Below are 26,358 nucleotides of genomic sequence, written 5' to 3'. Positions count from 1 at the left end.
GGTTCGCATTACGGTTCTGGTTTTAGGTGTTAGGGTGAGGGTAGTTGTGGTTCGCATTACGGTTCTGGTTTTAGCTGTTAGGGTGAGGGTAGTTGGGGTTCGCATTACGGTTCTGGTTTTATCTGTTAGGGTGAGTGTAGTTGGGGTTCGCATTACGGTTCTGGTTTTAGATGTTAGGTTGAGGGTCGTTGGGGTTCGCATTACGGTTCTGGTTTTAGCTGTTAGGGTGAGTGTAGTTGTGGTTCGCATTACGGTTCTGGTTTTAGATGTTAGGTTGAGGGTAGTTGGGGTTCGCATTGCGGTTCTGGTTTTATCTGTTAGGGTGAGGGTAGTTGGAGTTCGCATTAGGGTTCTGGTTTTAGCTGTTAGGGTGAGGGTAGTTGTGGTTCGCATTACGGTTCTGGTTTTAGCTGTTAGGGTGAGTGTAGTTGTGGTTCGCATTATGGTTCTGGTTTTAGCTGTTAGGGTGAGGGTAGTTGGGGTTCGCATTACGGTTCTGGTTTTATCTGTTAGGGTGAGTGTAGTTGTGGTTCGCATTACGGTTCTGGTTTTAGATGTTAGGTTGAGGGTAGTTGGGGTTCGCATTGCGGTTCTGGTTTTATCTGTTAGGGTGAGGGTAGTTGGGGTTCGCATTAGGGTTCTGGTTTTATCTGTTAGGGTGAGGGTAGTTGGGGTTCGCATTACGGTTCTGGTTTTAGCTGTTAGGGTGAGGGTAGTTGGGGTTCGCATTACGGTTCTGGTTTTAGCTGTTAGAGTGAGAGTAGTTGGGGTTCGCATTATGGTTCTGGTTTTAGCTGTTAGGGTGAGGGTAGTTGGGGTTCGCATCATGGTTCTGGTTTTAGCTGTTAGGGTTAGGGTTTTTGGGGGTCGCATTATGGTTCTGTTTTTAGCTGTTAGGGTGGGGGTAGTTGTGGTTCGCATTACGGTTCTGGTTTTAGCTGTTAGGGTTAGGGTTTTTGGGGTTCGCATTATGGTTCTGTTTTTAGCTGTTATGGTGGGGGTAGTTGTGGTTCGCATTACGCTGTTAGGGTTTCGTGAGGGTAGTTGTGGTTCGCATTACAGTTCTGGTTTTAGGTGTTAGGGTGAGGGTAGTTGTGGTTCGCATTAGGGTTCTGGTTTTAGCTGTTAGGGTGATGTTGTTGTGGTTCGCATTAGGGTTCTGGTTTTAGCTGTTAGGGTGAGTGTAGTTGTGGTTCACATTAAGGTTCTGGTTTTAGCTGTTAGGGTGAGTGTAGTTGTGGTTCGCCTTAAGGTTCTGGTTTTAGCTGTTAGGGTGAGTGTAGTTGTGGTTCGCATTGCGGTTCTGGTTTTAGCTGTTAGGGTAAGGGTAGTTGGGGTTCGCATTACGGTTCTGGTTTTAGCTGTTAGGGTGAGGGTAGTTGTGGTTCGCATTAGGGTTCTGGTTTTAGCTGTTAGGGTGATGGTAGTTGTGGTTCGCATTAGGGTTCTGGTTTTAGCTGTTAGGGTGAGGGTAGTTGGGGTTCGCATCATGGTTCTGGTTTTAGCTGTTAGGGTTAGGGTTTTTGGGGGTCGCATTATGGTTCTGTTTTTAGCTGTTAGGGTGGGGGTAGTTGTGGTTCGCATTACGGTTCTGGTTTTAGCTGTTAGGGTGAGGGTAGTTGGGGTTCGCATTATGGTTCTGGTTTTAGCTGTTAGGGTGAGGGTAGTTGGAGTTCGCATCACAGTTCTGGTTTTAGCTGTTAGGGTGATTTTAGTTGTGGTTCGCATTATGGTTCTGGTTTTAGCTGTTAGGGTGAGGGTAGTTGGAGTTCGCATTACCGTTCTGGTTTTAGCTGTTAGGGTGAGGGTAGTTGTGGTTCGCATTATGGTTCTGGTTTTAGCTGTTAGGGTGAGGGTAGTTGGGGTTCGCATTATGGTTCTGGTTTTAGCTGTTAGGGTGAGGGTAGTTGGGGTTCGCATCATGGTTCTGGTTTTAGCTGTTAGGGTTAGGGTTTTTGGGGGTCGCATTATGGTTCTGTTTTTAGCTGTTAGGGTGGGGGTAGTTGTGGTTCGCATTACGGTTCTGGTTTTAGCTGTTAGGGTGAGGGTAGTTGGGGTTCGCATTATGGTTCTGGTTTTAGCTGTTAGGGTGAGGGTAGTTGGGGTTCGCATCATGGTTCTGGTTTTAGCTGTTAGGGTTAGGGTTTTTGGGGGTCGCATTATGGTCCTGTTTTTAGCTGTTAGGGTGGGGGTAGTTGTGGTTCGCATTCCGGTTCTGGTTTTAGCTGTTAGGGTGAGGGTAGTTGGGGTTCGCATGATGGTTCTGCTTTTAGCTGTTAGGGTGAGGGTAGTTGGGGTTCGCATTATGGTTCGGGTTTTAGCTGTTAGGGTGAGGGTAGTTGGGGTTCGCATTATGGTTCTGGTTTTAGCTGTTAGGGTTAGGGTTTTTGGGGTTCGCATTATGGTTCTGTTTTTAGCTGTTAGGGTGGGGGTAGTTGTGGTTCGCATTACGGTTCTGGTTTTAGCTGTTAGGGTGAGTGTAGTTGTGGTTCGCATTAGGGTTCTGGTTTTAGCTGTTAGGGTGAGTGTAGTTGGGGTTCGCATTAGGGTTCTGGTTTTAGCTGTTAGGGTGGGGGTAGTTGTGGTTCGCATTACGGTTCTGGTTTTAGCTGTTAGGGTGAGTGTAGTTGTGGTTCGCATTAGGGTTCTGGTTTTAGCTGTTAGGGTGAGGGTAGTTGGAGTTCGCATCACAGATCTGGTTTTAGCTGTTAGGGTGAGGGTAGTTGTGGTTCGCATTAGGGTTCTGGTTTTAGCTGTTAGGGTGAGGGTAGTTGTGGTTCGCATTAGGGTTCTGGTTTTAGCTGTTAGGGTGAGGGTAGTTGGAGTTCGCATCACAGTTCTGGTTTTAGCTGTTAGGGTGAGTGTAGTTGTGGTTCGCATTGCGGTTCTGGTTTTAGCTGTTAGGGTGAGGGTAGTTGGGGTTCGCATTACGGTTCTGGTTTTAGCTGTTAGGGTGAGGGTAGTTGTGGTTCGCATTAGGGTTCTGGTTTTAGCTGTTAGGGTGATGGTAGTTGTGGTTCGCATTAGGGTTCTGGTTTTAGCTGTTAGGGTGAGTGTAGTTGTGGTTCACATTAAGGTTCTGGTTTTAGCTGTTAGGGTGAGTGTAGTTGTGGTTCGCCTTAAGGTTCTGGTTTTAGCTGTTAGGGTGAGTGTAGTTGTGGTTCGCATTGCGGTTCTGGTTTTAGCTGTTAGGGTGAGGGTAGTTGGGGTTCGCATTACGGTTCTGGTTTTAGCTGTTAGGGTGAGGGTAGTTGTGGTTCGCATTAGGGTTCTGGTTTTAGCTGTTAGGGTGATGGTAGTTGTGGTTCGCATTAGGGTTCTGGTTTTAGCTGTTAGGGTGAGGGTAGTTGGGGTTCGCATTATGGTTCTGGTTTTAGCTGTTAGGGTGAGGGTAGTTGGAGTTCGCATTACGGTTCTGGTTTTAGCTGTTAGGGTGAGTGTAGTTGTGGTTCGCATTGCGGTTCTGGTTTTAGCTGTTAGGGTGAGGGTAGTTGCGGTTCGCATTACGGTTCTGGTTTTAGCTGTTAGGGTGAGGGTAGTTGTGGTTCGCATTCGGGTTCTGGTTTTAGCTGTTGGGGTGATGGTAGTTGTGGTTCGCATTAGGGTTCTGGTTTTAGCTGTTAGGGTGAGTGTAGTTGTGGTTCGCATTAAGGTTCTGGTTTTAGCTGTTAGGGTGAGTGTAGTTGTGGTTCGACTTAAGGTTCTGGTTTTAGCTGTTAGGGTGAGGGTAGTTGTGGTTCGCATTACGGTTCTGGTTTTAGGTGTTAGGGTGAGGGTAGTTGTGGTTCGCATTACGGTTCTGGTTTTAGCTGTTAGGGTGAGGGTAGTTGGGGTTCGCATTACGGTTCTGGTTTTATCTGTTAGGGTGAGTGTAGTTGGGGTTCGCATTACGGTTCTGGTTTTAGATGTTAGGTTGAGGGTCGTTGGGGTTCGCATTACGGTTCTGGTTTTAGCTGTTAGGGTGAGTGTAGTTGTGGTTCGCATTACGGTTCTGGTTTTAGATGTTAGGTTGAGGGTAGTTGGGGTTCGCATTGCGGTTCTGGTTTTATCTGTTAGGGTGAGGGTAGTTGGAGTTCGCATTAGGGTTCTGGTTTTAGCTGTTAGGGTGAGGGTAGTTGTGGTTCGCATTACGGTTCTGGTTTTAGCTGTTAGGGTGAGTGTAGTTGTGGTTCGCATTATGGTTCTGGTTTTAGCTGTTAGGGTGAGGGTAGTTGGGGTTCGCATTACGGTTCTGGTTTTATCTGTTAGGGTGAGTGTAGTTGTGGTTCGCATTACGGTTCTGGTTTTAGATGTTAGGTTGAGGGTAGTTGGGGTTCGCATTGCGGTTCTGGTTTTATCTGTTAGGGTGAGGGTAGTTGGGGTTCGCATTAGGGTTCTGGTTTTATCTGTTAGGGTGAGGGTAGTTGGGGTTCGCATTACGGTTCTGGTTTTAGCTGTTAGGGTGAGGGTAGTTGGGGTTCGCATTACGGTTCTGGTTTTAGCTGTTAGAGTGAGAGTAGTTGGGGTTCGCATTATGGTTCTGGTTTTAGCTGTTAGGGTGAGGGTAGTTCGGGTTCGCATCATGGTTCTGGTTTTAGCTGTTAGGGTTAGGGTTTTTGGGGGTCGCATTATGGTTCTGTTTTTAGCTGTTAGGGTGGGGGTAGTTGTGGTTCGCATTATGGTTCTGGTTTTAGCTGTTAGGGTTAGGGTTTTTGGGGTTCGCATTATGGTTCTGTTTTTAGCTGTTAGGGTGGGGGTAGTTGTGGTTCGCATTACGGTTCTGGTTTTAGCTGTTAGGGTGAGTGTAGTTGTGGTTCGCATTAGGGTTCTGGTTTTAGCTGTTAGGGTGAGTGTAGTTGGGGTTCGCATTAGGGTTCTGGTTTTAGCTGTTAGGGTGGGGGTAGTTGTGGTTCGCATTACGGTTCTGGTTTTAGCTGTTAGGGTGAGTGTAGTTGTGGTTCGCATTAGGGTTCTGGTTTTAGCTGTTAGGGTGAGGGTAGTTGGAGTTCGCATCACAGATCTGGTTTTAGCTGTTAGGGTGAGGGTAGTTGTGGTTCGCATTAGGGTTCTGGTTTTAGCTGTTAGGGTGAGGGTAGTTGTGGTTCGCATTAGGGTTCTGGTTTTAGCTGTTAGGGTGAGGGTAGTTGGAGTTCGCATCACAGTTCTGGTTTTAGCTGTTAGGGTGAGTGTAGTTGTGGTTCGCATTGCGGTTCTGGTTTTAGCTGTTAGGGTGAGGGTAGTTGGGGTTCGCATTACGGTTCTGGTTTTAGCTGTTAGGGTGAGGGTAGTTGTGGTTCGCATTAGGGTTCTGGTTTTAGCTGTTAGGGTGATGGTAGTTGTGGTTCGCATTAGGGTTCTGGTTTTAGCTGTTAGGGTGAGTGTAGTTGTGGTTCACATTAAGGTTCTGGTTTTAGCTGTTAGGGTGAGTGTAGTTGTGGTTCGCCTTAAGGTTCTGGTTTTAGCTGTTAGGGTGAGTGTAGTTGTGGTTCGCATTGCGGTTCTGGTTTTAGCTGTTAGGGTGAGGGTAGTTGGGGTTCGCATTACGGTTCTGGTTTTAGCTGTTAGGGTGAGGGTAGTTGTGGTTCGCATTAGGGTTCTGGTTTTAGCTGTTAGGGTGATGGTAGTTGTGGTTCGCATTAGGGTTCTGGTTTTAGCTGTTAGGGTGAGGGTAGTTGGGGTTCGCATTATGGTTCTGGTTTTAGCTGTTAGGGTGAGGGTAGTTGGAGTTCGCATTACGGTTCTGGTTTTAGCTGTTAGGGTGAGTGTAGTTGTGGTTCGCATTGCGGTTCTGGTTTTAGCTGTTAGGGTGAGGGTAGTTGCGGTTCGCATTACGGTTCTGGTTTTAGCTGTTAGGGTGAGGGTAGTTGTGGTTCGCATTCGGGTTCTGGTTTTAGCTGTTGGGGTGATGGTAGTTGTGGTTCGCATTAGGGTTCTGGTTTTAGCTGTTAGGGTGAGTGTAGTTGTGGTTCGCATTAAGGTTCTGGTTTTAGCTGTTAGGGTGAGTGTAGTTGTGGTTCGACTTAAGGTTCTGGTTTTAGCTGTTAGGGTGAGGGTAGTTGTGGTTCGCATTACGGTTCTGGTTTTAGGTGTTAGGGTGAGGGTAGTTGTGGTTCGCATTACGGTTCTGGTTTTAGCTGTTAGGGTGAGGGTAGTTGGGGTTCGCATTACGGTTCTGGTTTTATCTGTTAGGGTGAGTGTAGTTGGGGTTCGCATTACGGTTCTGGTTTTAGATGTTAGGTTGAGGGTCGTTGGGGTTCGCATTACGGTTCTGGTTTTAGCTGTTAGGGTGAGTGTAGTTGTGGTTCGCATTACGGTTCTGGTTTTAGATGTTAGGTTGAGGGTAGTTGGGGTTCGCATTGCGGTTCTGGTTTTATCTGTTAGGGTGAGGGTAGTTGGAGTTCGCATTAGGGTTCTGGTTTTAGCTGTTAGGGTGAGGGTAGTTGTGGTTCGCATTACGGTTCTGGTTTTAGCTGTTAGGGTGAGTGTAGTTGTGGTTCGCATTATGGTTCTGGTTTTAGCTGTTAGGGTGAGGGTAGTTGGGGTTCGCATTACGGTTCTGGTTTTATCTGTTAGGGTGAGTGTAGTTGTGGTTCGCATTACGGTTCTGGTTTTAGATGTTAGGTTGAGGGTAGTTGGGGTTCGCATTGCGGTTCTGGTTTTATCTGTTAGGGTGAGGGTAGTTGGGGTTCGCATTAGGGTTCTGGTTTTATCTGTTAGGGTGAGGGTAGTTGGGGTTCGCATTACGGTTCTGGTTTTAGCTGTTAGGGTGAGGGTAGTTGGGGTTCGCATTACGGTTCTGGTTTTAGCTGTTAGAGTGAGAGTAGTTGGGGTTCGCATTATGGTTCTGGTTTTAGCTGTTAGGGTGAGGGTAGTTGGGGTTCGCATCATGGTTCTGGTTTTAGCTGTTAGGGTTAGGGTTTTTGGGGGTCGCATTATGGTTCTGTTTTTAGCTGTTAGGGTGGGGGTAGTTGTGGTTCGCATTACGGTTCTGGTTTTAGCTGTTAGGGTTAGGGTTTTTGGGGTTCGCATTATGGTTCTGTTTTTAGCTGTTATGGTGGGGGTAGTTGTGGTTCGCATTACGCTGTTAGGGTTTCGTGAGGGTAGTTGTGGTTCGCATTACAGTTCTGGTTTTAGGTGTTAGGGTGAGGGTAGTTGTGGTTCGCATTAGGGTTCTGGTTTTAGCTGTTAGGGTGATGGTAGTTGTGGTTCGCATTAGGGTTCTGGTTTTAGCTGTTAGGGTGAGTGTAGTTGTGGTTCACATTAAGGTTCTGGTTTTAGCTGTTAGGGTGAGTGTAGTTGTGGTTCGCCTTAAGGTTCTGGTTTTAGCTGTTAGGGTGAGTGTAGTTGTGGTTCGCATTGCGGTTCTGGTTTTAGCTGTTAGGGTGAGGGTAGTTGGGGTTCGCATTACGGTTCTGGTTTTAGCTGTTAGGGTGAGGGTAGTTGTGGTTCGCATTAGGGTTCTGGTTTTAGCTGTTAGGGTGATGGTAGTTGTGGTTCGCATTAGGGTTCTGGTTTTAGCTGTTAGGGTGAGGGTAGTTGGGGTTCGCATTATGGTTCTGGTTTTAGCTGTTAGGGTGAGGGTAGTTGGAGTTCGCATTACGGTTCTGGTTTTAGCTGTTAGGGTGAGTGTAGTTGTGGTTCGCATTGCGGTTCTGGTTTTAGCTGTTAGGGTGAGGGTAGTTGCGGTTCGCATTACGGTTCTGGTTTTAGCTGTTAGGGTGAGGGTAGTTGTGGTTCGCATTCGGGTTCTGGTTTTAGCTGTTAGGGTGATGGTAGTTGTGGTTCGCATTAGGGTTCTGGTTTTAGCTGTTAGGGTGAGTGTAGTTGTGGTTCACATTAAGGTTCTGGTTTTAGCTGTTAGGGTGAGTGTAGTTGTGGTTCGACTTTAGGTTCTGGTTTTAGCTGTTAGGGTGAGGGTAGTTGTGGTTCGCATTACAGTTCTGGTTTTAGGTGTTAGGGTGAGGGTAGTTGTGGTTCGCATTACGGTTCTGGTTTTAGCTGTTAGGGTGAGGGTAGTTGGGGTTCGCATTACGGTTCTGGTTTTATCTGTTAGGGTGAGTGTAGTTGGGGTTCGCATTAGGGTTCTGGTTTTAGATGTTAGGTTGAGCGTCGTTGGGGTTCGCATTATGGTTCTGGTTTTATCTGTTAGGGTGAGTGTAGTTGTGGTTCGCATTACGGTTCTGGTTTTATCTGTTAGGGTGAGGGTAGTTGGGGTTCGCATTAGGGTTCTGGTTTTATCTGTTAGGGTTAGGGTTTTTGGGGTTAGCATTACGGTTCTGGTTTTAGCTGTTAGGGTGAGGGTAGTTGGGGTTCGCATTATGGTTCTGGTTTTAGCTGTTAGGGTGAGGGTAGTTGGGGTTCGCATTATGGTTCTGGTTTTAGCTGTTAGGGTGAGGGTAGTCGGAGTTCGCATTACGGTTCTGGTTTTAGCTGTTAGGGTGAGGGTAGTTGGGGTTCGCATTACGGTTCTGGTTTTAGCTGTTAGGGTGAGGGTAGTTGGGGTTCGCATTACGGTTCTGGTTTATCTGTTAGGGTGAGGGTAGTTGGAGTTCGCATTACGGTTCTGGTTTTAGCTGTTAGGGTGAGGGTAGTTGGGGTTCGCATTATGGTTCTGGTTTTAGCTGTTAGGGTGAGGGTAGTTGGGGTTCGCATTACGGTTCTGGTTTTAGCTGTTAGGGTGAGGGTAGTTAGGGTTCGCATTATGGTTCTGGTTTTAGCTGTTAGGGTGAGGGTTTTTGGTGTTCGCATAATGGTTCTGGTTTTAGCTGTTAGGGTGAGGGTAGTTGGGGTTCGCATTACGGTTCTGGCTTTAGCTGTTAGGGTGAGGGTAGTTGGGGTTCGCATAATGGTTCTGGTTTTATCTGTTAGGGTGAGGGTAGTTGGGGTTCGCATTACGGTTCTGGTTTTAGCTGTTAGGGTGAGGGTAGTTGGGGTTCGCATTATGGTTCTGGTTTTAGCTGTTAGGGTGAGGGTAGTTGTGGTTCGCATTACGGTTCTGGTTTTAGCTGTTAGGGTTAGGGTTTTTGGGGTTCGCATTATGGTTCTGTTTTTAGCTGTTAGGGTAAGGGTAGTTGGGGTTTGCATTATGGGTCTGCTTTTAGCTGTTAGGGTTAGGGTTTTTGGGGTTAGCATTACGGTTCTGGTTTTAGCTGTTAGGGTGAGGGTAGTTGTGGTTGGCATGATGGTTCTGGTTTTAGCTGTTAGGGTGAGGGTAGTTGGGGTTCGCATTATGGTTCTGGTTTTAGCTGTTAGGGTGAGGGTAGTTGGGGTTCGCATTATGGTTCTGGTTTTAGCTGTTAGGGTTAGGGTTTCTGGGGTTCGCATTATGGTTCTGGTTTTAGCTGTTAGGGTGAGGGTAGTTGGGGTTCGCATTATGGTTCTGGTTTTAGCTGATAGGGTGAGGGTAGTTGGGGTTCGCATTATGGTTCTGTTTTTAGCTGTTAGGGTGGGGGTAGTTGTGGTTCGCATTACGGTTCTGGTTTTAGCTGTTAGGGTGAGTGTAGTTGTGGTTCGCATTAGGGTTCTGGTTTTAGCTGTTAGGGTGAGTGTAGTTGGGGTTCGCATTAGGGTTCTGGTTTTAGCTGTTAGGGTGGGGGTAGTTGTGGTTCGCATTACGGTTCTGGTTTTAGCTGTTAGGGTGAGTGTAGTTGTGGTTCGCATTAGGGTTCTGGTTTTAGCTGTTAGGGTGAGGGTAGTTGGATTTCGCATCACAGTTCTGGTTTTAGCTGTTAGGGTGATTGTAGTTGTGGTTCGCATTAGGGTTCTGGTTTTAGCTGTTAGGGTGAGGGTAGTTGGGGTTCGCATTATGGTTCTGGTTTTAGCTGTTAGGGTGAGTGTAGTTGTGGTTCGCATTAGGGTTCTGGTTTTAGCTGTTAGGGTGAGGGTAGTTGCAGTTCGCATTACAGTTCTGGTTTTAGCTGTTAGGGTGAGTGTAGTTGTAGTTCGCATTAGGGTTCTGGTTTTAGCTGTTAGGGTGAGGGTAGTTGGGGTTCGCATTAAGGTTCTGGTTTTAGCTGTTAGGGTGAGGGTATTTGGGGTTCACATTACGGTTCTGGTTTTAGCTGTTAGGGTGAGGGTAGTTGTGGTTCGCATTAGGGTTCTGGTTTTAGCTGTTAGGGTGAGGGTAGTTGGGGTTCGCATTACTGTTCTGGTTTTAGCTGTTAGGGTGAGGGTAGTTGGAGTTCGCATTACGGTTCTGGTTTTAGCTGTTAGGGTGAGGGTAGTTGGGGTTCGCATTACGGTTCTGGTTTTAGCTGTTAGGGTGAGGGTAGTTGGAGTTCGCATTAAGGTTCTGGTTTTAGCTGTTAGGGTGAGGGTAGTTGGGGTTCGCATTACGGTTCTGGTTTTAGCTGTTAGGGTGAGGGTAGTTGGAGTTCGCATTACGGTTCTGGTTTTAGCTGTTAGTGTGAGGGTAGTTGGGGTTCGCATTACGGTTCTGGTTTTAGCTGTTAGGGTGAGGGTAGTTGGAGTTCGCATTACGGTTCTGGTTTTAGCTGTTAGGTTGAGGGTAGTTGGGGTTCGCATTACGGTTCTGGTTTTAGCTGTTAGGGTGAGGGTAGTTGGGGTTCGCATTACGGTTCTGGTTTTAGCTGTTAGGTTGAGGGTAGTTGGGGTTCACATTACGGTTCTGGTTTTAGCTGTTAGGTTGAGGGTAGTTGGAGTTCGCATTACGGTTCTGGTTTTAGCTGTTAGGGTGAGGGTAGTTGGGGTTCGCATTACGGTTCTGGTTTTAGCTGTTAGGGTGAGGGTAGTTGGGGTTCGCATTACAGTTCTGGTTTTAGCTGTTAGGGTGAGGGTAGTTGGGGTTCGCATTAAGGTTCTGGTTTTAGCTGTTAGGGTGAGGGTAGTTGGGGTTCGCATTAGGGTTCTGGTTTTAGCTGTTAGGGTGAGGGTAGTTGGGGTTCGCATTATGGTTCTGGTTTTAGCTGTGAGGGTGAGGGTAGTTGGAATTCGCATTACGGTTCTGGTTTTAGCTGTTAGGGTGAGTGTAGTTGTGGTTCGCATTACGGTTCTGGTTTTAGCTGTTAGGGTGAGGGTAGTTGGGGTTCGCATTACGGTTCTGGTTTTAGCTGTTAGGGTGAGGGTAGTTGTGGTTCGCATTAGGGTTCTGGTTTTAGCTGTTAGGGTGAGGGTAGTTGTGGTTCGCATTAGGGTTCTGGTTTTAGCTGTTAGGGTGAGTGTAGTTGTGGTTCGCATTAAGGTTCTGGTTTTAGCTGTTAGGGTGAGGGTAGTTGTGGTTCGCATTACGGTTCTGGTTTTAGCTGTTAGGGTGAGGGTAGTTGTGGTTCGCATTACGGTTCTGGTTTTAGCTGTTAGGGTGAGGGTAGTTGGGGTTCGCATGAGGGTTCTGGTTTTAGCTGTAAGGGTGAGGGTAGTTGTGGTTCGCATTAGGGTTCTGGTTTTAGCTGTTAGGGTGAGGGTAGTTGGGGTTTGCATTACGGTTCTGGTTTTAGCTGTTAGGGTGAGGGTAGTTGGGGTTCGCATTACGGTTCTGGTTTTACCTGTTAGGGTGAGGGTAGTTGTGGTTCGCATTACAGTTCTGGTTTTAGCTGTTAGGGTGAGGGTAGTTGTGGTTCGCATTACGGTTCTGGTTTTAGCTGTTAGGGTGAGGGTAGTTGGGGTTCGCATTAGGGTTCTGGTTTTAGCTGTTAGGGTGAGGGTAGTTGTGGTTCGCATTACGGTTCTGGTTTTACCTGTTAGGGTGAGGGTAGTTGGGGTTCGCCTTACGGTTCTGTTTTTAGCTGTTAGGGTGAGTGTAGTTGTGGTTCGCATTATGGTTCTGGTTTTAGCTGTTAGGGTGAGGGTAGTTGTGGTTCGCATTACGGTTCTGGTTTTAGCTGTTAGGGTGAGGGTAGTTGTGGTTCGCATTACGGTTCTGGTTTTAGCTGTTAGGGTGAGGGTAGTTGTGGTTCGCATTACGGTTCTGGTTTTAGCTGTTAGGGTGAGGGTAGTTGTGGTTCGCATTACGGTTCTGCTTTTAGCTGTTAGGGTTAGGGTAGTTGTGGTTCGCGTTATGGTTCTGTTTTTAGCTGTTAGGGTGAGGGTAGTTGTGGTTCACATTACGGTTCTGTTTTTAGCTGTTAGGGTGAGGGTAGTTGTGGTTCGCATTACGGTTCTGTTTTTAGCTGTTAGGGTGAGGGTAGTTGTGGTTCGCATTACGGTTCTGGTTTTAGCTGTTAGGGTGAGGGTAGTTGGGGTTCGCATTACGGTTCTGGTTTTACCTGTTAGGTTGAGGATAGTTTGGGGTTCGCATTACGGTTCTGGTTTTACCTGTTAGGTTGAGGGTAGTTTGGGTTTGCATTACGGTTCTGGTTTTAGCTGTTAGGGTGAGGGTAGTTGTGGTTCGCATTACGGTTCTGGTTTTAGCTGTTAGGGTGAGGGTAGTTGGGGTTCGCATTACGGTTCTGGTTTTAGCTGTTAGAGTGAGAGTAGTTGGGGTTCGTATTACGGTTCTGGTTTTAGCTGTTAGGGTGAGGGCAGTTGGGGTTAGCATTACGGTTCTGGTTTTAGCTGTTAGGGTGAGGGTAGTTGTGGTTCGCATTACGGTTCTGTTTTTAGCTGTTAGGGTGAGGGTAGTTGTGGTTCGCATTACGGTTCTGGTTTTAGCTGTTAGGGTGAGGGTAGTTGGGGTTTGCATTACGGTTCTGGTTTTACCTGTTAGGTTGAGGATAGTTTGGGGTTCGCATTACGGTTCTGGTTTTACCTGTTAGGTTGAGGGTAGTTTGGGTTTGCATTACGGTTCTGGTTTTAGCTGTTAGGGTGAGGGTAGTTGTGGTTCGCATTACGGTTCTGGTTTTAGCTGTTAGGGTGAGGGTAGTTGGGGTTCGCATTACGGTTCTGGTTTTAGCTGTTAGAGTGAGAGTAGTTGGGGTTCGTATTACGGTTCTGGTTTTAGCTGTTAGGGTGAGGGCAGTTGGGGTTAGCATTACGGTTCTGGTTTTAGCTGTTAGGGTGAGGGTAGTTGTGGTTCGCATTACGGTTTTGGTTTTAGCTGTTAGGGTGAGGGTAGTTGTGGTTCGCATTTCGGTTCTGGTTTTAGCTGTTAGGGTGAGGGTAGTTGTGGTTCGCATTACGGTTCTGGTTTTAGCTGTTAGGGTGAGGGCAGTTGGGGTTAGCATTACGGTTCTGGTTTTAGCTGTTAGGGTGAGGGTAGTTGTGGTTCGCATTACGGTTTTGGTTTTAGCTGTTAGGGTGAGGGTAGTTGTGGTTCGCATTACGGTTCTGTTTTTAGCTGTTAGGGTGAGGGTAGTTGTGGTTCGCATTACGGTTCTGGTTTTAGCTGTTAGGGTGAGGGTAGTTGGGGTTCGCATTACGGTTCTGGTTTTACCTGTTAGGTTGAGGATAGTTTGGGGTTCGCATTACGGTTCTGGTTTTACCTGTTAGGTTGAGGGTAGTTTGGGTTTGCATTACGGTTCTGGTTTTAGCTGTTAGGGTGAGGGTAGTTGTGGTTCGCATTACGGTTCTGGTTTTAGCTGTTAGGGTGAGGGTAGTTGGGGTTCGCATTACGGTTCTGGTTTTAGCTGTTAGAGTGAGAGTAGATGGGGTTCGTATTACGGTTCTGGTTTTAGCTGTTAGGGTGAGGGCAGTTGGGGTTAGCATTACGGTTCTGGTTTTAGCTGTTAGGGTGAGGGTAGTTGTGGTTCGCATTACGGTTTTGGTTTTAGCTGTTAGGGTGAGGGTAGTTGTGGTTCGCATTACGGTTCTGGTTTTAGCTGTTAGGGTGAGGGTAGTTGTGGTTCGCATTACGGTTCTGGTTTTAGCTGTTAGGGTGAGGGTAGTTTGGGTTTGCATTGCGGTTCTGGTTTTAGCTGTTCGGGTGAGAGTAGTTGTGGTTCGCATTACGGTTCTGGTTTTAGCTGTAAGGGTGAGTGTATTTGGGGTTCGCATTACGGTTCTGGTTTTAGCTGTTAGGTTGAAGGTAGTTGGGGTTCGCATTACGGTTCTGGTTTTAGCTGTTAGGGTGAGTGTAGTTGGGGTTCGCATTACGGTTCTGGTTTTAGCTGTTAGGTTGAGGGTAGTTGGGGTTCGCATTACGGTTCTGGTTTTAGGTGTTAGGGTGAGGGTAGTTGGGGTGCGCATTACGGTTCTGGTTTTAGGTGTTGGGTTGAGGGTAGTTGGGGTTCGCATTAGGGTTCTGGTTTTAGCTGTTAGGGTTAGGGTAGTTGGGGTTCGCATGAGGGTTCTGGTTTTAGCTGTTAGGGTGAGGGAAGTTGGGGTTCGCATTTTTTTTTTTTTTTTTTGTGTACTGAAAGCGAGGCTCGTGAAAGAGCTTACATTTATTTCACAAACAAATCAACCAGACAAACAAAATATACAAAAAGAGGGAGCGGAAGACAAGATGGGGAGAGAAGGGGAAGCACACAACCACAACATTTGAGAGCAGGGAGAAGTGTGGGAGGGAGAGGGCTTGGGGGCAGGAGGCGTGGGAAGGGGAGGGGGGGGTGGCGGGGAGAGGTATAAAACACAATGGGACAGAAATTAGCGGGGGTAGAAAAGATCAAGGTTTTGGATGGGGGAGGATAAGAGATGGTGGTGAACAGCTGTTTTATAGACCTGGAGGATGGAGTGGGATTGAAGAGAGTGAGGGAGTTTGTTCCAGACGTGGGAGAAAAGAGGAATGAAGGAGTGAAGGTGAGCAGAAAGTCTTGATTTTGGCAGTTTAACCATAAGAGGGTTGCAGGCAGATCTAGTGCGACCTGTAGGAATATTTGGGGGACAGAGCCCAGAGAGAGCTGGGGGGGCAAGGCCAGAGAGGAGTCGGTAGAAGACGGAAAGACCACCAACCTGCCTGCGGTGAGTGAGTGAAAGGCCCTTGGAGTTAGCTTCATCGCGGGAGATTCCAATTATTCTGAACGCTTTGGTTTCAACAGCGTGAAGACGAGCTAGGTGTGAGGCAGGAGCACCATACCAGAGGGGAGAGCAGTATTCCATAGAGCTGCGGATGAAAGCCTTGTATGTGGTGAGGAGCTCAGGTGTGCCAAGGAAGGACTTCGCACGACGGAGGATGCCCAGTCGGCGACTGGCTTTGGAGGCCAGATTTGAAATGTGGTTTTCCCAGGAAAGATCATGGCAAATAGTGAGACCCAAAAGCTTGAGTGACAGAACTTCTTGGAGAGGATTATTCAGAAAGTGGATGGGAGGGTTTTCCAGTCGGTCTTTTCGGAGAGACATCGTAAGAGTGTGGGATTTATCAGGATTGAAAGACATGTTCCATTTGTTTGCCCAGTCTGTGATTTTGTCCAGGTCTGCAGAGAGTGAGGAGGCTGCAGACTGCCGATCTGAGGGATGAGGAATGGAGCGACAGAGAGTAGAGTCGTCAGCAAAGAGATAGAGAGGATTTTCAAGAGAGTCAGAGAGATCATTGATGAAGACCAGAAAAAGCACAGGGCCCAGAACACTACCTTGGGGAACTCCAGCCTGAACAGGAAGAGGAGATGAGAGAAACCCATTCAGGGCCACACGTTGACTACGACCAGAGAGGAAGTCCGCCAGCCATGCATGGAGATTTCCATGGATACCAAAGTAGGAGGGTTTGGTGAGCAGAGCAGGGTGCCAGACCGTATCGAAGGCACGTGAAATGTCAAGGGAGACAGCTCTAATTTCCTGTTTGGCGTTGAGGACCTCCATCCATTGTTGAGAAAGCAGAAGCAGCATGTCCAGAGTAGCGTGACCAGGTCTGAAACCAAATTGATGATCAGAGATCAAGCCAGTGGAGAAGAGGAAAGATTTCATATCTGAAGCAATGATGGATTCCATTACTTTGCTGATAATTGGGAGAAGGCTGATTGGTCTGTAGTTGCTGGGATCTGTTTTTGCACCTTTTTTGTGCAAAGCGGTGATGTTGGCTGATTTCTAAGCAGATGGCAGATGACCTTGAGCAAAAGAGAGGGTGAAGAGAACAGAAAGAGGGAGTGAAAGAGCGGAAGAACATGATTTTAGGACCCGTGGGCTGATGCCGTCAGGACCAGTTGCAGAATCAGAGTCGAGGGTTGACAGAAACTTTTCCACCTTGTCAGGAGGAAAGGACACAGAGTCCAGGAGCAGCTGGGTACGACTGGGTACGGTGGGTACAGAGAGGGATGGGTTTGGGACACAAGATTTAGAGGCAAACACAGAGTTGAGGCATTCAGCTTTTTCACGTGCGGAGTCAGCCGTTAAGCCGTTTGAGGTGAGGGAGGGGATGGAGGGGGAACAAACACCAGAAACAGATTTGACCAGACGCCACCAGGATTTGGAAGAGGGAGACAGATAAGAGAGTTCGGTCTTGAGAACGGTGAGATATTGTTTCCTGGCTCTCCTGAGGGTGGACACACACTTGTTTCGGGCTTTGTGAAAGGAACTGGTTTTAGCTGTTAGGGTGAGGGTAGTTGGGGTTCCCATTACGGTTCTGGTTTTAGCTGTTAGGGTGAGGGTAGTTGGGGTTCGCATTACGGTTCTGGTTTTAGCTGTTAGGGTGAGGGTAGTTGGGGTTTGCATTACGGTTCTGGTTTTAGCTGTTAGGGTGAGGGTAGTTGGGGTTCGCATTACGGTTCTGGTTTTAGCTGTTAGGTTGAGGGTAGTTGGGGTTCACATTAGGGTTCTGGTTTTAGCTGTTAGGGTGAGGGTAGTTGGGGTTCGCATTACGGTTCTGGTTTTAGCTGTTAGGGTGAGGGTAGTTGGGGTTCGCATTACGGTTCTGGTTTTAGCTGTTAGGGTGAGGGTAGTTGGGGTTCGCATTACGGCCCTGGTTTTAGCTGTTAGGTTGAGGGTAGTTGGGGTTCGCATTAGGGTTCTGGTTTTAGCTGTTAGGGTGAGGGTCGTTGGGGTTCGCAATCCGGTTCTGGTTTTAGCTGTTAGGGTGAGGGTAGATGGGGTTCGCATTACGGTTCTGGTTTTAGCTGTTAGGGTGAGGGTAGTTGGGGTTCGCATTACGGTTCTGGTTTTAGCTGTTAGGGTGAGGGTAGATGGGGTTCGCATTACGGTTCTGGTTTTAGCTGTTAGGGTGAGGGTGGTTTGGGTTCGCATTACGGTTCTGGTTTTAGCTGTTAGGGTGAGGGTAGTTGGGGTTCGCATTACGGTTCTGGTTTTAGCTGTTAGGGTGAGGGTAGTTGGGGTTCGCATTACGGTTCTGGTTTTAGCTGTTAGGGTGAGGGTAGTTCGGGTTCGCATTACGGTTCTGGTTTTAGCTGTTAGGGTAAGGGTTTTTGGGCTTCGCATTAGGGTTCTGGTTTTAGCTGTTAGGGTGAGGGTAGTTGGGGTTCGCATTATGGTTCTGGTTTTAGCTGTTAGGGTGAGGGTAGTTGGGGTTCGCATTCGGGTTCTGGTTTTACCTGTTAGGGTGAGGGTAGTTGGGGTTCGCATTACGGTTCTGGTTTTACCTGTTAGGGTGAGGGTGGTTTGGGTTCACATTACGGTTCTGGTTTTAGCTGTTAGGGTAAGGGATGATAGGGTTACGGATCTGGTTCTGGTTTTAGCTGTTAGGGTAAGGCTTTTTGGGGTTCGCATTAGGGTTCTGGTTTTAGCTGTTAGGGTGAGGGTAGTTGGGGTTTGCATTAGGGTTCTGGTTTTAGCTGTTAGGGTGAGGGTAGTTGGGGTTCGCATTACGGTTCTGGTTTTAGCTGTTAGGGTGAGGGTAGTTGGGGTTCGCATTCGGGTTCTGGTTTTACCTGTTAGGGTGAGGGTAGTTGGGGTTCGCATTACGGTTCTGGTTTTACCTGTTAGGGTGAGGGTAGTTGGGGTTCGCATTACGGTTCTGGTTTTACCTGTTAGGGTGAGGGTGGTTTGGGTTCGCATTACGGTTCTGGTTTTACCTGTTAGGGTGAGGGTAGTTGGGGTTCGCATTACGGTTCTGGTTTTACCTGTTAGGGTGAGGGTGGTTTGGGTTCGCATTACGGTTCTGGTTTTACCTGTTAGGGTGAGGGTAGTTGGGGTTCGCATTACGGTTCTGGTTTTACCTGTTAGGGTGAGGGTGGTTTGGGTTCGCATTACGGTTCTGGTTTTAGCTGTTAGGGTGAGGGTAGTTGGGGTTCGCATTACGGTTCTGGTTTTACCTGTTAGGGTGAGGGTGGTTTGGGTTCGCATTACGGTTCTGGTTTTAGCTGTTAGGGTGAGGGTAGTTGGGGTTCGCATTACGGTTCTGGTTTTACCTGTTAGGGTGGGGGTAGTTGGGGTTCGCATTACGGTTCTGGTTTTACCTGTTAGGGTGAGGGTAGTTGGGGTTCGCATTACGGTTCTGGTTTTACCTGTTAGGGTGAGGGTAGTTGGGGTTCGTATTACGGTTCTGGTTTTACCTGTTAGGGTGAGGGTAGTTGGGGTTCGCATTACGGTTCTGGTTTTACCTGTTAGGGTGAGGGTAGTTGGGGTTCGCATTACGGTTCTGGTTTTACCTGTTAGGGTGAGGGTAGTTGGGGTTCGCATTACGGTTCTGGTTTTACCTGTTAGGGTGAGGGTAGTTGGGTTCGCATTACGGTTCTGGTTTTACCTGTTAGGGTGAGGGTAGTTGGGGTTCGCATTACGGTTCTGGTTTTACCTGTTAGGGTGAGGGTAGTTGGGGTTCGCATTACGGTTCTGGTTTTACCTGTTAGGGTGAGGGTAGTTGGGGTTCGCATTACTGTTCTGGTTTTACCTGTTAGGGTGAGGGTAGTTGGGGTTCGCATTACGGTTCTGGTTTTACCTGTTAGGGTGAGGGTGGTTTGGGTTCGCATTACTGTTCTGGTTTTACCTGTTAGGATGAGGGTGGTTTGGGTTCGCATTACGGTTCTGGTTTTAGCTGTTAGGGTGAGGGTAGTTGGGGTTAGCATTAGGGTTCTGGTTTTAGCTGTTAGGGTGAGGGTAGTTGGGGTTCGCATTAGGGTTCTGGTTTTAGCTGTTAGGGTAAGGGTTTTTGGGGTTCGCATTAGGGTTCTGGTTTTAGCTGTTAGGGTGAGGGTAGTTGGGGTTCGCATTACGGTTCTGGTTTTAGCTGTTAGGGTGAGGGTAGTTGGGGTTCGCATTCGGGTTCTGTTTTTACCTGTTAGGGTGAGGGTAGTTGGGGTTCGCATTACGGTTCTGGTTTTACCTGTTAGGGTGAGGGTGGTTTGGGTTCGCATTACGGTTCTGGTTTTAGCTGTTAGGGTAAGGGATGATAGGGTTACGGATCTGGTTCTGGTTTTAGCTGTTAGGGTAAGGCTTTTTGGGGTTCGCATTAGGGTTCTGGTTTTAGCTGTTAGGGTGAGGGTAGTTGGGGTTCGCATTCGGGTTCTGGTTTTACCTGTTAGGGTGAGGGTAGTTGGGGTTCGCATTACGGTTCTGGTTTTACCTGTTAGGGTGAGGGTAGTTGGGGTTCGCATTACGGTTCTGGTTTTACCTGTTAGGGTGAGGGTGGTTTGGGTTCGCATTACGGTTCTGGTTTTACCTGTTAGGGTGAGGGTAGTTGGGGTTCGCATTACGGTTCTGGTTTTACCTGTTAGGGTGAGGGTGGTTTGGGTTCGCATTACGGTTCTGGTTTTAGCTGTTAGGGTGAGGGTAGTTGGGGTTCGCATTACGGTTCTGGTTTTACCTGTTAGGGTGAGGGTAGTTGGGGTTCGCATTACGGTTCTGGTTTTACCTGTTAGGGTGAGGGTGGTTTGGGTTCGCATTACGGTTCTGGTTTTACCTGTTAGGGTGAGGGTAGTTGGGGTTCGCATTACGGTTCTGGTTTTACCTGTTAGGGTGAGGGTGGTTTGGGTTCGCATTACGGTTCTGGTTTTAGCTGTTAGGGTGAGGGTAGTTGGGGTTCGTATTACGGTTCTGGTTTTACCTGTTAGGGTGAGGGTAGTTGGGGGTTCGCATTACGGTTCTGGTTTTACCTGTTAGGGTGAGGGTAGTTGGGGTTCGCATTACGGTTCTGGTTTTACCTGTTAGGGTGAGGGTAGTTTGGGTTCGCATTACGGTTCTGGTTTTACCTGTTAGGGTGAGGGTAGTTGGGTTCGCATTACGGTTCTGGTTTTACCTGTTAGGGTGAGGGTAGTTGGGGTTCGCATTACGGTTCTGGTTTTACCTGTTAGGGTGAGGGTAGTTGGGGTTCGCATTACGGTTCTGGTTTTACCTGTTAGGGTGAGGGTGGTTTGGGTTCGCATTACTGTTCTGGTTTTACCTGTTAGGATGAGGGTGGTTTGGGTTCGCATTACGGTTCTGGTTTTACCTGTTAGGGTGAGGGTGGTTTGGGTTCACATTACGGTTCTGGTTTTACCTGTTAGGGTAAGGGATGATAGGGTTACGGATCTGGTTCTGACTACCTCATACGATCTGTTGGATCTTATAGATTCAGCTGGGTGTGATCTTATGCTGTGCTATTCAATTCTTGTTTCGTATTTGTAATTCAAATGATGAATTGTAACCGGTTTTGCTGGGCCTTATCATCCTCCTCTCCCATAAACCTACTCAGGCTTCATTATGACTCCGTGTGCGTCCAATTTTGACTTCCTTTACCTCTACCTTAAAGGCCTAGCACAGCCATCTCGCATTATTCTCACGATGCTTTTCTCATGTAGATGACACTGGTGAGGAAAGACAGAGCTTGAGGGTGACGTGCACACAACTTAACCTCCTGGGCCCTCGCTGTCACCAAAGCCTGAACACGCGATGTGACACATGGCAGGGCACTGTGAGCAGCAAAGCAACGAAAAGCAGTTCGGGTGCAATGATAGTTATCAGGCCTATGGAAAATGGTTGTTGGGCAATTGCTCTGCGAACTAATTACAGTAAATGCTTCTTTTTTTTTTTTACTTATGCCTTTTTATCCACTTCTCTGCGCTAATGTACTTTGCTGGAATGGTCTCCAGGCTGTGAGAATGGCTGACATATGCAAGTTGGACACTTAGGGTGCATGATGATTTATTTTTGGAATGTGAGGGCAGCAGATCAAATGACTTTTTGTCCAGCGTGCCTGAATGTCTGGAGTGAATTGTCACGTCAGGTTGAGTGTAAAGGATAATTAACCGTAAATGACAGTTGTATAAAATATATACACGAGCAAACACATGAGAAGGCCTGGCCATGTAATGAGAACACCACACTTCAAAGCGCCCAAGTGATTCATTCTCTCGTAGTTTATTAAGACTTGTAAATAATGTTTAACTGAAAGGTTCAAAAGGTGTAACGTAAGAACATACAGGCTCAATATACTCCAGTCCATCTCAATGTGGGCCTTCAAATCAATAATTAGATCGACCTATAAGCTATTGATGTCCTGGAAAAGTCCAAGGCGGAAGCATTTAAATGTGTGTGATCCTGGAGCAGGTTGTCCACTTTTGGAGTTACCGTATGAACACGTAGCCCCATATATCTGTACTGTGTAGATTTGTCTATCGCATTCGAATTTACTTGTAGTTCATGGCTAACGTACTCGGACGTCTCCTAAAGTCTCTGTCCTGTATGTAATAATTACCTACATGCAATAACCCTTTACGAGCTGCAAATATCACTAAAAACCCAAAAAACTTCCTTGTTTTGAATCACAGCATGATGTCTGTGTGCATCCTGGCATTATGACATCACGATATCACATCCGCATGTCATAGAAAAACCCCTTAAAGAAGGGACTTGATGATATATATATATATTTCTAACCACTGAGTGACTGATATAAATTTTCGGTACCTTCTGTGCGGACAAACACACAAACAGACAGACAGACAGATAGACAAACGGACTCAAATGGAATACCCTCTCCTCTGGCGAGGGTAATAAGTGGATGATCTTATTGACCTCATATGGTTATTTACATCCATCCAGTGCTGAGACAACCAATAACTTGTAAATAGGACTCGTGGTTAAGCTTGTAGACTTATGTGCAGGATGAATAAAATTCAAGATACCAGCGCACCTTTACATGCATGAAATGGACGCTGGCAGAAGGCTATTGTGAAAATACCGCCATATAAAAAAGAAAAAAAGGCAGCTATTTATTCTTGTGCTGCTTGAAACAGCTCAACAATGGGAGGTTGTGTATTTCTTTACAGCAAATAAAAAATTATTGGGAGAAATCAAGGCAGCAGTCTCTTGCCTATACACCACCTGGGTTCAAACATTCGTCTGATTGAAAATATTACAAGTACAGATACATTCAAATTACACCGCCCCCATGCCAAATAAATAAATATGATCCTCCAGTGCGTAGCTTTGCCGGGGAGCCTTAGGCGCCCGGCGATACCACCGTGCAGCACATCGAGACGGTATTGGGAGGGATGGGTGTACAATAATTGATTGATTGCATAATTAAAATCAATAAATAGTAATCATAAAATAATTTCTTAATCAATTGGCTAATAGCATACCTCAACTACCAGTTTCATCTGAAGCTGTAACTTTTTGAAAAATTAATTGTCATTCATCGAAAAAATTGATTAATAAATTGATTAATCTATAAATTAATTGACCGATTAATTGATTAATCAATTAGTCAAAAATATCCTGTATAGCTACATCACCTGGTCACTGTCATGTCCGAATATCAGCTTTCTCGCTCAAAAGGTGCCTGCGATATTGCCCAGATGAAAAATAAAAGAAATAAATGATTAAAAACGAAAACTAAATAAATAGTAATCATAAAATAGTCAAATTATTCATCAATTAGCGAATAGAATACCTAAACCACCACTGTTTCATCCGAATCTGTTACTTTCAAAAAATAATTAAGTCATCAAACGAATAATTAAATAATGAATCGATTAATTGATTAATCAATGAATCAAAAATATTCTTTACAGCCAAATCACTTGGTTATTGTCGTGTCCAAATATCAGCTTCCTAGCTCAAAGGATGGCTGAGATATCACCCGGACAAACGGACAAGCAACAAAACAAACAAGAAAGAAACCGGAGTGAAGACAGAATACTCCATTTCAGCGCGCATCATCGCCGGGCCCCCTCCGGTGCCTGGTGATGACATCATGCAGTGCCTGGAGATGGAATTGGAAAGGAGCGGTGTACAATAATTTTCTGGTAGATTTGGATTAATTTGAAGAAACTTTTACAAAATCTTTTTTTCTCTCCGAGGAAAGTTTCCATGTTTCAGGGTGAGAGACAGACAGCATTAGCCTATAGCAGGTACCCACAGAACATCTGCGCAATGTAAAATATGACCAAGTCGTCAACCCCTCCCCCTCCCAAACACCAAGTCCTCAATCTCACCTTCACCAACCCCAAGACCTAAACCTCGCCCTCCCGCTCCAAGTCTTCAACCTCCCGCCAATCACAACTCCTCAACTGGAGTCCCGATATAGTAGGAGTAGTGACATGGTGAGTCCCAGAAATTTCTTATCATGTTGATCATGGGCACCATTTTGTATCCATCAATAGCTCAATGAATGAGCGCATGGTAGCTCATCATTCTTTTTAAATTGACAGGATATTGTGCCATTAGATGTACCAATCGATCAGAGAAATATATAGATTAGTATTCCCAGAGAGGAGCTCTGTGTGAAGGTTGCGGCCTGACATTGTCATCTGGTCAGGTGCAACAAGACAGGTCATCTTAGGGGAATTGTCTGTACCTTGGGAAGAGAACATGGAGGAGGTGCACGAGAGAAAGAGAGGAAAGTACAGTGAGCTGGAGGCAGAGTGTCGGGAGAAGGGTTGGCGAGTTTCTTGTCAGCCATTTGAGGTGGGGTGTAGAGGGTATATTGGCAAATCCTCTTTGCATTTCTTGCTCAGCCTGCAGTGTGTGCGACAACTCAGACATAGGACATATAGACATAGGACAACTCAGAGTAAACGGCGATTTGAACTTGAGATCCCTGCATCACAAGCCAAGTACCAGATGGGAAATCTAAATAGGCCAAACTACCCCAAGTCATCCATGCAAAAAATATACAAGGTGTAGCATAAATTATGAAAGCAGGAATGTCAAAACTATTCATCTGTAGCATAATATTTATTGCAAATTCGTTCCCAATTTCCCTTAAAGCTAGCTGAACAAAAATGAGAAGCCCACTTCCAATCATCTGCAAATTCAATATCTGAGAATATTCAAAGCTATGGAAGTTGATGCTTGAAGGTCCAAATACATTTCTATTATAGGAAAGAGACCAGTGATGGAGAACTTCTTGAGGTTAAAACACTAATCATTCTTTACAACTAGAAAAACAAACAAAGCTAAACCTCAAAATGCTTTCAATAATGTACGCTTAAGCAACGAAGGAGCAAAACAGAATGACAGTTGATGCTGAAGAGCCAACTGCAAATCCAGCCAGAAAAGTGGGATTTTTGATCCTGCTCAATTAGGAGGTGATGACTGATGAAAGAGCCTTTAATGGTCTTTTGATGGAAAGACTCAGTTGCTGAAGAAAGATTGCCTTTTGATACCTACCATGAGGTGAGACGAAATGATGTGAAACCTCAAACACTTTCACAAACCATCTTGGCCAATCAACCGTTTTGGCTCTGGCTACAATGACCTCCTTTGTGGTAGAGAGGCAATGGAAGGGTGGTTAAGTAAGTTATCGTGTGTAACTTTGGGAATATCTCACGAGACATTAAAGGGAGCACTCATGATTTCTGAAACTTCCCCTTAATATCAGAACAGAATTGACTGCTCCTTATTACCTCCCACAGTCTCGTTACCTCCTGCGTAGTAGTTCCTCATAAGGAGGAGGCAATTAGGTACAAACAGGCAGATGCAATTGTTGCCAACCGATGGTTGTTTTTCCGTGCTCTATCCTTTAAATGCTGAACATCAAGCAAGGAAGCAGCACGTTCCATTCTGTTTAAGTATTTGGTACGACTGAGACTCAGCCGTGGTTACGAATGGCTGGCCTCACAGACTCGGAGCGCATTGCATAACCGCATTACACCACCCAGTGTGGTTAAATGATCACATGTGCAGTGGTGTAACTATATAACAAAATAAGGACTGTATTGGTGCTCTTTAGAGCTGTATTGGTGCATCTCAGAGCCTGTGATGGATGCTGTGAAGACAAACAGCTTGAGATGGTTTGGTCATGTGTTGAGGAAGGATGAAAGTGACTGGTTGAGAAGAGTGACGGAAATGAATGTAGAAGGAAGTAGAGGACGGGGAAGACCGAGAAAGACTTGGCTAAAGATGGTGGAAGAAGAAATGCGGGCAAGGTGGTTAACAAGGGGAGATGCAGAAAATAGGGCAAAATGGAGAAGATTGTCATGGGGACCGCAAGGCTAACCCCCGCTCTAGCAGGGAAAATGGCCTTAAAATGCATGTTGTTGTTGTTGTTTGTTGTATTGGTGCTCTTTAGAGGTTATACCCTTACTAGTAAAAATCCCGTCATAAATGACGGGTTGGAACAGTTTATTCGACGGTGCAGCCTCCTGAGCGTGCCAAAGTCTGAAGCCTCGGCCTAGTGTCACGTGTGCTTATATCTTCTTTATTTATTGGACATTATAAAGAAGTAAATGAAAACACATTTTACTCTCTGCGTGTTGCACACCACATTCAGCGGATTTCATCAACCTGCACCTTGTATTCATTGTTATTTAAAAAAAAAAAAACGCTTCTGTACACCGCCCTTAAGGCTCGGTTTGCAAGCCACCGTCTACAATTCCAACAGAAGAGACATAATTACTCTTTTATGGAAAATGTCTTTCGAGTTTGTTTCATCCGCAAAAATAGGGCGTAGTGAACACACATTCTTGTTAAAAGATTGGCCTTTGAAATCGACTATTATGAAGAGGGACAGACAAACACACAAACTGACATTGTGTTTTTTTTTAATGGTCGATGCTTTTAGATGTACGCAGGAGTTTAAGTTTATTTAGTCGCCGAAACATTTCCCCCATTTCTGTATTCTTGCTCGTTATCTTGTACTTGATCATCTCGATGAATCTATCTCATTAGCACATTGTTAATGATGTCCACGAGTTCACAGAGTAGAGTTCAAAGGTAACGTACTCACTTATGAGCAGTCTAATCTGGGTTAATTTGCCGGCACAACTGTAGACTGTGCATCTGTTACTTGGCAGGAAATATGACGCATCAATGAATACACAAACCCAGCAAAAGGGTTATATTAGGGGTTTGGGGTTTGGGGGTGTTGAGCTGGCTAACCTGTCTGCACACATTGTCTGGATATTAAAATCCCACTGTGCCTTTTGAAATTACTAGTAGACTGTTGTGTGTTGTTACCAGTACAGATTCTAAATTCCTGCCTTGGTTTAAGGGAGGGGTAGGTGGAGGTGAGGAGGAGGCACTGCATCACCAGCATACCTTCTCCTCTCCCTCCACCTCCCTTTCACAAGATGTAAACCAGTACCCCTGGTGATGCACATCCAGGAATGGAGAAGCAATATTATGGTTTAAAGTTGAAGAAGCAGGTTAATTTTTTCATGTTAAACATTTTTCTTGGCCCACCACTAATTTATCACTGGGAACAAATAGCATGGTGAGCTTCCTGCACTGCCAGGGTCTATT

The sequence above is a fragment of the Myxine glutinosa genome, chromosome 8, assembly GCF_964187855.1.
Source record: "Myxine glutinosa chromosome 8, kmMyxGlut1.1, whole genome shotgun sequence".
Classification (NCBI taxonomy): domain Eukaryota; kingdom Metazoa; phylum Chordata; class Myxini; order Myxiniformes; family Myxinidae; genus Myxine; species Myxine glutinosa.
The sequence above is the reverse complement of the archived record's forward strand: the minus strand, read 5'-3'. Positions refer to the sequence as shown.